This window comes from Nilaparvata lugens, chromosome 7 (genome assembly GCF_014356525.2).
Source record: "Nilaparvata lugens isolate BPH chromosome 7, ASM1435652v1, whole genome shotgun sequence".
In the NCBI taxonomy this organism is placed as follows: domain Eukaryota; kingdom Metazoa; phylum Arthropoda; class Insecta; order Hemiptera; family Delphacidae; genus Nilaparvata; species Nilaparvata lugens.
The window spans coordinates 53,051,527-53,063,048 of record NC_052510.1 but is presented as its reverse complement, the minus strand read 5'-3'; the positions used below and the strand labels follow the sequence as shown (position 1 = coordinate 53,063,048).

At 32.0% G+C, this 11,522-nt stretch overlaps 1 protein-coding gene across 1 annotated transcript in view; it reads left to right on the top strand.

Annotated features, from left to right (window-relative positions):
* Positions 1 to 2,129: 2,129 nt before the first annotated feature.
* Positions 2,130 to 11,522, top strand: part of LOC120352466 (aquaporin AQPAe.a-like) — a gene marked incomplete at its 3' end in the record, with an annotated part of 112,765 nt that continues 103,372 nt past the window's right edge. The window contains 1 exon segment of the mRNA XM_039433136.1: positions 2,130 to 2,280.

Here is an 11,522-nt window from a genome sequence, read left to right as displayed (position 1 = left end):
AAGAAGAATAGAAAGCCAATATTTTCCCACTGATTTTCTGTTATTCGAGGATGTTCTTGTAATTGGCAGTGCTATTATTTACAAACTAAAGTTATCCCATTGTTTATTATCATAATAGTTCTCAGTATAACCATGACTTCAATAAGTGAACGTCAGAGAGTATAGAGATTATAGAGAGTATAGAGAGTATAGAGAGTATAGAGAGTATAGAGAGTAGGCCTATAGAGAGTATAGAGAGTATAGAGAGTATAGAGAGTATAGAGAGTATAGAGAGTATAGAGAGTATAGAGAGTATAGAGAGTATAGAGAGTATAGAGAGTATAGAGAGTATAGAGAGTATAGAGAGTATAGAGAGTATAGAGAGTATAGAGAGTATAGAGAGTATAGTACATTCTATCCTCACTGGTGAACGTTTCTGATCATTTACTGCAAAACATAAGCAACAGAATTTTGACGAATAGCAAATACTGTACATTCACAATATTTCCAGGCTTTTTAATGCTTCTGAGCGGTGATTGGTAGACAATGGTGAATGCTTGTTAAAAATAAATTGAATTTCCTAAACATGACTCTCAAAACGTAAGTAAATGGTAATACAATGGTGAATATTTCTGAAAATAACTCTTAAAACGTAAGAAAACGGTAAGACAATGTTAAATATGGAATATGGTAATAGTAATGGTAATGGTAATGGTAAATGATAAATACAACGGTAATCAATCCATCAATCAACTTCTTTACTTTAATAGAGGAAAGAACTGGCTTAAACACGTATACACGTGTACAGGATAGGAAAATTATGTTTGACGCATCATCACGTCTGACTGATTTACATGAAATGCTGCTTATAAATTCTTAATCAACCGAGGATTCTAATATAGGCCTATTTTCAATACTTCTGGATTTCATTAAGTCAAGTTTTAAAATAGACCCTTGCGAAGCACGGGTTACCTGCTAGTGGTAAATACACGTTAATATTTATTTTTTTCTGAACATGAGTCAAAACGTGAGAAAACATTTTCACTTTTTCTTATAAGATTTTAGACTAGAAGATCTTTTTCTTTTTTGTGTAGTTGAGAAGTTGATATTGTGGTAATTATTCATATTAATTAATGAAAAGACCAATGAATTGTCAAAAACCACAGATTTATTGATAGTTGGAAATCTATCTAGTTGGAAATTTTGACAATTTCTTAGACTTTTTATTTAACTAGAAGATCTCATACAATATTGATAGCGTTCGCTTATTTGTATAAATTATGATGTTTGAAGTAGATACTTGAAGTAAATAAAACATTAAAATGTGAGGAAACATGGAAACATTAAAACGTTAGATTTAAGAGATTTGGAGTCTTGGTTTACAGCCACAATATTACCTCTTTCATATTGATAACTATTATTTTGTAGGTACTATTTTATAATCTGAGGTACCTAACTTACGAAAGGATGATATTCAAATCACAAATATGCGATGCAGATGTGAAAAACCAAGTTACTAATATAGTCATTTATAGTTACTAATAATAGTCATTCATACATATAGTAAAGTATTGAAACATTCGAATAATTCTCAAAGATATTCAATTTTGATTGGATAATGTTGATTTAATGAAAAATTTTTTTGCACGAGGTTCAATCAATCTCTCACATTTATTTGTATATAATATAATATTATGTGTAAAATACTTGAAGTACTTCATTGGGACTTGATGGAAAAATCAAAAAGATAGAATAACACGTGCTGAAAGTTACAGCTCCAGAAAATTTTAACCATTGGAAAAATAATATCTACGTTTTAAAAGATTTTATCAGAGACAAGAAATATAGGTACAACAAATACTTATGCTTATCCTTTATCTATGATTTTATCTACGTTGTAGAACAGTAATTCCCCTTTTTTTGTCTGTGATAGTAATTTAGAAATGAGTAGTCCCTTCTTGGATCTCGGTTACAAATGTCCCCTCGCAACAAACTTTCCCCGACTCATCATAGTTCCTAGTATTCCTCGCTGCCAGATTTGTGTCTGTCCCTCTCACTCACCCTCACCAACTCGCTCTCTCACACTCTCTCTGTCACTCAGTCATACTCTCTCTCTTGCACCTCCCACCACCCGTCGATGGTTCCCGCGCAAGGGTTCGCGTCAGTCTACACCGAACTCCAACCACGGAAACAAGTGGCCTGTAGTTGGTAGTACGTTACTCTTGTTTACTGTTTACAACGGGTTCATTCAAACCTTTCACTACCTTTCCCACATCGGTCCCGAAGATTCGACCATAAGTGGTGAGTAGTTATTGTTTTATTCAATTCATGAACAATTATTTTTTATTTTCAAGAATGTTTTTATATTCTTATTCAAATATATAATTTAAACCAACAGTTGAATGATCATCACTGAAAGTTTAAAAATTGAATATGTTGTTCCTTTTCCAAATATGTAGATTGAGCAAGCACCAAAAGTTGAATGGATTAAAAAATAAAGATGGTTGGTTGACATATGAAGAGTATTATTTATTCAATATCTGACATGACAAGCTTGACTGTGAGTTTCGTTCCATTCCCATAAAGTATCTTTCCTCAGAAGTTTTCTCATGGGTGATATCAACTCTGACATATTTGGAATAAAATGTCTTAAGTAGTTAGTTTTGTTAAAGTTATAATATCTAACAATAGTCACTTGGAAGTTTGAACATCTTCGAAAGTAGATTATTTTTAATATCACAAAATCCTATTCTGATGAAAAGAGAATATCTACAATTTTCTGATGGATCTTTACAATAATAATAATTGGATTATCGTTGTTGTTTTCCATGACGAAACACTATATATAATAACTTTGTTGTAGTTTAAACACTGTGTATCTTTGTAAATATTTAATCAGCTCCTCCTCAGGAGTGAAATGCATACCTTATTTCATCACAAAAAGTAAGTATTTTTGAATATTCACAAAGATATACAGTGTATAAACTACAACAAAGTTAGATTAGATTATTTGAGTTGAATTGAAAGAAATAATATTTATTATCAAGTCTCACAACTTTTTATCAAGATTAATATTAAATTTATCGAAGGCTTCAAAATCATCAGAATTCATCCAAACATCCTTTATGAATATTTTTTATTACAGAGCCAAATTTAATTGTGTTTTGAGTCAACTGCAAAGACCAAATATATAGAAATATAATGTTAGTTGGCAAAAATTCCTTCTCTTCTCTTAGAATGTATAATTATTCACTATTCTGTAAACGGACAAAACATTATTCAATTGCACTCCAGATATGAATATACGAGTGAAATTGATCCAAATTAAATATATAAAAAATTTTATTCCTCAGTAAACAAAAGTACAAACAAAAAAGAAAACATGTCTTCTGTGAAATTAGTACAATTATGTATTTACAGTAATATATATTCTAAATTTACTGAGAAAGACACTCCCGAGAATTAATAGAATTGGGAAGTATCGGTAAGAAGAGCTTTTTCCGATGCTGTTATGTTTAAGTTGAATGCTATGATATAAAAACTTATGAATTCAGTTTGTAGTATCTATAAAATTTCTTGGATCATATAGGCCTGGAGTTTTCGTAAGATTCAGATACTGTCATGCTTTATATAATTTATTTATTGGATGCGGTTCCTGTGAGTTTTCCTTATGAAAATCGAAAAGGTTTCAGAAACTTTTTCAACATTTTGTCATCAGATTTTTGACTTATTTCAATCGGTATGAGTTCAATTAAGTTTTTTTGAGTCAACATGACTTATTTCAATCGGCATGAGATCACTTTACAATGTAATGGCCCCAATCGAAATCTCGATCAGAAATGTTAAGAAGTAAACTCGTAGATGGTATAATATGCATTTAATTGGGATTGGTTTCAAAATTGATTTCAAAGTTAATCTCAACTTTTATGAGTAGATATCATTCCATAATCCACTTGATCCGTTGAGTCAAGAAGCTGAAATCTTTTTATTGCCCACATAGCTAGTGATAATAGTGACTGAAATAATTCAGAGATTTACCTAGTTAGATAATATGTTTTTCCCTCTAAAAAAATCTTCAAGCATATCATTGATTGAGGAACTTGTAAATGATAAAAAACAAACTACTTAAGTGATAAAAACTGAGTTTAATCTCTTCTGCAGTCACTTTCAAATCTTCCCCTTTCCGGTTGCAAGTAGAAGCTAGTTGGAGACTGGAGGAAGAACCTGATTGAAGCACTAGTACCAGAGTTTCTTCAAGAATGACATCATTGAATGTTGCATTCCTATTTTGAGCACATTTACAGAGCATTTATAGTCGTCAGAGACGACTATAACACCTAATAATAATAATAACACCTAATAATAATAATAACACCTAATAATAATAATAACACCTATTATATCTGAAGTCATACATCCCTCACAATGGTAGTTGATGAATCATAATGCAGACTTTACTACTCATTTCATAACCTACTTCAGTTGAAGGAACAGTTCCTTCAACAATAACAAATAAAATTTGTTAAGCTGAAGATGTGGTAGGTGTTACCAAGAAACCTGGTTCTGTGATGTAAATTAATCCTAAACAAATATATTGGTATTGACGATATCAACGTCTTTTTCTTTCAATTATGGAGAATTACCACAACGTCTCTACAACAATCAGCCTACCGCTACCGTACTTCAGTATTTGAAAGTGATAATTTCTTACAAATTTTCTAAGATTTAATCAAATCAACATGAATAATCACATTTTCCACGAGATAATAAAAATCCGAAAATATTTCATTCCGTTAACAGAATCTTTGTCCTCACAATAATTTTTATTCCATTGAGCCACATCAAGGTTACTGTAGCTTGATTGTAATTGTTTAGTAGTTTGGTTTTACGAAATGAATTTCTATTTTTTCGATAAGTTCAGCTCTATTGGAGAATTCGGAGAGTTTGGGCTTATTGGGAAGCATCTATAATGTTGTAGATTAATCTATGCTCACTTTAAAATCATCCCCAAATAATAAAAAAACCATTACTCGTTTAAAAGTTTTTCTCACATTTTTGAGTCATCGGTTCAATCATTTTGCCATAAAATCACCTTCTCTCTTTCTCTAAAGTCAGATGTATAAAGATCTCCCCTTCAAAAGTGAGTATACCGTAGTAATAAGCAACAATTTGAGTGAAACTTTGCTCATCATCATCAACTTGAAACAAATTGACACTAAAATTCCCCAACAATCAAAGGGAGCCAATCTACTTCACAAATGATTATTTTCTGAGCCATATGTGCATTTTTTCAATACAGGTACTCTACTTTTAAATTAGGTTGCAGTGCTATTGTAATTGAACAGCTTATTGCATCCTTGCTATGGAGAAAGTTACAACCATGTTTGGTGTGACAAGTATTTATGTCCATGCAAATTACAACGAAACAGAAGATGAAGGGGAAATTAGAAGGAGGTGAAAGAAAGGAAGAGAAAGATTGAGAAGAGCAAGGGAGAAACAGTATGAGAGACAAACTCAAACAATCCTCTCCTAACAAACTTTGAGTCATGCAAGCCTCTCTTGAATGTAGTCCATGTTGATTTTTATGGAGTCCTATATTTATTTATTTATTTATTTATTTATTTATTTACTCGTTGATATAATTACAAATCATATGGATATGATCGGGATAGAACAACAGGCATAGCCCAAAACTATTCTGTTCCCAAATTTTGATTAATAATAAAATGTCCGGAAAAATAGGTTAGGCTCTTACTGATGTAATTTAAAGTTCAAAGTTCTGTCCGAGAATATATATTAGCTAGAAATTTTGAATTTAGAATGATTACAATACCTAATTATAGTCAAATTTTGCACTTAATATCACTGCACTTTGAATAAATTAAGTTATTTTAGAAAATTTTGAAGCCACAAATATACACAAATATACACAAATATACACAAATATACACAAATATACGCCAATAAACGAGAATTATAGCTTGACCTAATAATCATTGAAATGAGATTGCACCTGGAGGGAACGGTTCGTTACCATGATCTTGAAAAGTCACCTTGATTTTGAACTAATGACCTTGATGCTATGGGAGAAATAATTCTAGCAGGATTACTAGTGTATAAATGTGATAGCGTGCACTGTGGAGTGTGCATTCAACAATCATTGACCAATTGGGTGATTAGTTGTAATTGTTCTCCAAGAATGAGTGAGTGATGCTCTCAGCTTTCAAATAAGATGAGTACGAGCAAAGAAGAAGGAAACCATCGTGTTCTCTACTCCGTGGTACGAGCATTGAAAATAATAACTAGGATGAAGGATTCATTTCCATTTCTGTTCAGTCATAGCACAGATCTGTACACTTAGTCTGTGCTCATAGTAAGTTATAGCAATATAGAATATTATCATACATCTCCAAGACTCCAAGATTTGACTTTTGACACATTATTTGACGTAAACTCGAATAATTTGTGATTCTATGATTTGTGGTTGTCGATAAATGAATAAATGAAATAACTCAACACTTTCCAAATCAACAACAACCTGAACATCAAGAGCGTGGTACCTATTCAATAACGTTTTACTTGAAAAGATTCCACCATTTGCAATTTTAAGTTCTCATAATTATTCTAAATTTTATTTTATTAGAATTTCTATAAAAAAATATTCTATTCTCAAACTCATCCACGTGCTAACATCCAGATCACAAGCATTAGTTCGAAATGATAAATTCTTCTTAAAATAGATAGATTCTTCTCATAATAAATTCAGAATTTTGATTCTTAGAATTTCTATAACAAAATATTCTATTCTCAAACATAATCTACGTGCTAACATCCAGATCACAAGCATTAGTTCGAAATGATAAATTCTTCTTAAAATAGATAGATTCTTCTCATAATAAATTCAGAATTTTGATTCTTATAATTTCTATAACAAAATATTCTATTCTCAAACATAATCCACGTGCTAATATCCAGATCACAAGCATTAGTTCGAAATGATACATTATCTTCAAATATAGCAGACCCTGACCCATTCAAGGATGAATGATGATTTTTTGTAGTCAAACAAACCATTTGAACTGGACAATATTTGGTCCCTCCTTCTCAAAGCCAACACAAGTTGAAAGTATCTTGTGATTCGTGATTCCTCGAAGGCGTTTTGGGTCACGTTTTCCCCCGGGGGGATTTTCTATAGGTTGAGGAATGCGCTCGGTGCATGAATTTAGCTCTAAATAGATGCCTCCTCGCTAGTCAACGGGACAGTGTGAATGAGATGGATTTCATCTTTTGTATTGATTTATTTATTCGTATTCATTTCGGCTTTCATCAAGGGAGTTTCTTGAAGTTGGTAAGGAATCTAGAGATCAATGAATAAGAGAAAGATTCTAATTCTTGCAACGAAAAGGTTTTTCATTGAGCGTTTCTATCACTAAAACTAAATAAAACTAGTCGTTTGTAGAATATTAGCAAGATTTATTTTTTGTTGGTTAGCTAGCTATCTATTGACATAATATGCAAGGAGTATGATACCGATCGAATATGAACCGTTGAGGATATTTGATGAAGTGTGACATTTCTTTTGTTTTCCTTTAGTGTACTCTTATGCTATCAGATAATATGTCAATTCACGACTGTATTATTCAGTAACACAAGGTACGTATGTGGTACAAAATCAACAATCTTGAACTACAAGAGACTACAGTGAAGAAATGTGTAGATCAACAATAATTTATCACCTACATTCAATTAAACACAGGTTGAACATAAGTTGAAACAGGGTCAATTATGCACTTGAAACCAAATTGAAATAAATCAGAGAATATTTTGGTTTTAAATGTGTAACCAAGCTGAACAGCTAAACATATACAAACGGAAGATTACTAATTCAATGCGGAGAGTCTTCTACTTTCATAATATTTGAACGACAACTGAATATAAATTCAGGAGGATTGAGGATGCTTTAAAGGTTCTACGGTGGAATAAATTTTCATTCCCCGGTGTAGTATGGTGGGGTCAGTTGGAAACCACAACTAAGCATTCAAGATCTATTTGAAATGTAATATATCTTCGCCTTCTTTTAATATACTCTACACACTATACCGAGTAGACTCTATATTTCTACTACAGTGATGAAGTATCACAAAATACTATTATTCAGCATTGTTATGTATTATTTTCGATGCAATTTTTTCCTCTTTCTTTTGATAATTTGAAATTTGTTATTATTTTAAATGAGTAGTTACCTATTGTTTTTTAATCTTATTAACTTATTTGTATTGTTATAATATGTAATAGATAATTATAATATGTAATATGTAATCACAAAATACTATTATTCAGCATTGTTATGTATTATTTTCGATTCAATTTTTTCCTCTTTCTTTTGATAGGCCTAATTTGAAATTTGTTATTATTTTAAATGAGTAGATACCTATTGGGTTTTAATCTTATTAACTTATTTATATAATATGTAATAGAGAGTTGAGTGTAAGAGAAGGCCGACTGCGCCCTAACTTTGCTCTCTAGGAGAAAATAAAGGGAATCATTATATTCTATTCTATATACTCTACGCATACTCTTGATAATGGCATTATATAGCCGAAAAATGTCGTGATTGAACAATTTTAAAAGGATACTTGAATTTTCAATTTTATTCACTTTAAATACTCTATAATTATGCATACTCTATCTCTACATACTATACACTGTACATACTATATACAGTGTATACTCTATACACTGTCAAGTTATATCAATCATAGAAGTATAGGTTGTAATCAGACACCATTGGATTTCAAAAACTGGATTTTTGTTTTCGGGTGCCTCCTATTTTGATATTCGATATTGTTTCTGGCTAGAGAGAAAATGCGATCAGGTACGGTATTCGAAGAAAGATATTCAACACTAGGCTTATTTCTCATAACATGCCCACATGTCTTATAAAATTCAACGTGTAACTCAGCAAGATCGGCTACTCAGCTCAAAGGTGATGTCTTATGCAGCTTGAGTAGTCCCCAGGGCGCAGTTACGGGGTTTCATACGTGACTTGACTTAGAAGTTGGGGCGTAACTTACTCTCTTGAGGGCAATAATGATCAGGTGAACTCTGAGGAATGCCTCAAGTTAGAAATGAGATAGGAGGTATTGAATTTTGTATGATAAAGACTGCAACTTGGATTAATTAATATTCACTTGTAAGATAATACTATATTAGGGATAATCTGATAAACCCTTATATTACTCCAATATTAGGAACCTAATAACCCTAATAAACCCTATTATTAGAGTCATGTTCATGACATATCATAAACTGATGAACATAATTTCAAGGCTCTACCAAAAATGAAAAATAAATTTCATCAAGTTTCGCATCTATCTCTATCACTTCTCATCCCCCTCTAAGCGACCATGGTAGGATTGTTTGTTTGAAATGATCATGTTTTTACTTCTTGTGAAGTTGATATTGTGGTAGTTATTAATATTAAATGGGAAAGACTAAGAAATTGTCAAAAACCCACAGATTTATTGATACTTAGGAAGACCGGTTTCGGTTATTACACCATTGTCAATCTCTGATAAACTAAAACTAAATACAAGAGCAGCAGAATTTATACTAGTAGGCGAGTACTGCTATTGGTCAGTACTGCCATTGGCCCAGCTAGACAGTCTCCTCCCACTCAACGGTGTCACAAAATGGCGGCATAAGGAACTTTCTCGACATGATAACAAAAATTTACTTTCAGTTCAAAATAAGAACCAGGAAAACAAGTTGAAGATAATAAAACAAATATGTAAATGGAAAAACTAATGACTAATGTATGCTTACAATCTATTATATATAAAAGCGAAATGGCACTCACTCACTGACTGACTCACTCACTCACTCGCAGAACTGAAAATCTACCGGACCAAAAACGTTCAAATTTGGTAAGTATGTTCAGTTGGCCCTTTAGAGGCGCACTAAGAAATCTTTTGGCAGTATTCCAACTCTAAGGGTGGTTTTTGAGGGTTTTAAGTTCATCTTTTAGCATGTATATTCTTCTTATTCCAATATCTTGAAATTCTAATTTAAATGTCCATACCATATGTTAATATAGAACTATAATCTAGAGAGAGTACTTCTTCGAAACAGTTGTGCTGGTAACTAAATTAAAAATTTTGTCAGGTTGGCATTAAGTTGAGTTGAGTCGATATAGTAACAGCTGGTGTTTTTCGAGATCAAATTGACATAACAAGTTCTCTACTATAAGTTCTACTACAAGTTCTCTACTTATAGTTCTACTAGTTCTCTACAAGCTCGTACTCCTGGAATACGATTCGATTTTCTTTTCAAATTCAAATTTATTCATTCCTTGTACAATATTACACAAATAATCAAATTGATATGTCCAATGTATAAATACAAAAAATCAAAGTACAAGAGAATGTAAAGTTCACAAGACATGAGTCCGTTCGTGAGCTTAATTAAGAAATAAGGCTTCCAGCAACATTTCTTAAAAATCCTAATTTCTACTCCTAATACGACGAGTAATATCACCACTGCAACCAAGATATAATCTGTTTTGATTTCTACCTTCAAATTATTATGATCATGCTGACTTGGACCAAATGAGATAAATTTTAATCCTGGATCAGCACAGTTCCAAGTGATTATGATAAGCTGATCAAGTTAGTTGATCAGGGTTGTCACTGGAATAAAAAAGCATTCGAAGTGGGCTTTCCACCCTCAAGCGAATCCAACCAGCATCAAAAAGTGAAACACTGCATATTAATCATGATTACCGTTGTCTATAGCTTATCTTCTACTATAACTAGTCCTCGAGACCATCAATAACGTTCAATTAGTTGGCCCGCATTCATTCTAGTCCAGTCTGCTATCTCTATAAGAAATCTTCAGTCCTTGAAGCATCCTTCCATTTTCTCCCCCTTTGTCGATTTCCTCCCCATCTTTCGATTTCCTTCATCAGACCTGGTTCATTTGATTATGATAATACTCAATTGAACTTTCATGCTCCATTGCCAAATGAATTGATCCTACTATTGTATAAATATAAATATATGGAATTCACCGGGGGAATTGAAGTGAGTGCTGAAATGGTAGCATTGCCAAATGAATCGATTTTACCATATATAAATATATGGAATTCACCGGGTGAATTGAAGTGAAAGCGGAAATGGTAACATTGTCTATGATGATATGATATACAATATAAGACTGTATATGATAAAGGAGCGAAGATATGAGGCACTATTATTATTGGGTCACAGAAACGGTAAATTATGATACTATGGCATAAAACATAACAATGTGATATAATTAATAAAATCGTTAAATAAAATCTGTGGCTTTGACAATTTCTTAGTTTTTCTATTTAATTCGATATAAGTTAAGTGGAAACGCAAGCAAAGTATGTGATATAAGATCCAAGATACCAGACACTGAATTGATGATTCACGGGAGCGGCATTTATAAAAGGCATTTATGAAAGGCAATGAATAAAAGGCATGAATACTTGAGCATGATAACATTTAAGATGGATAAAT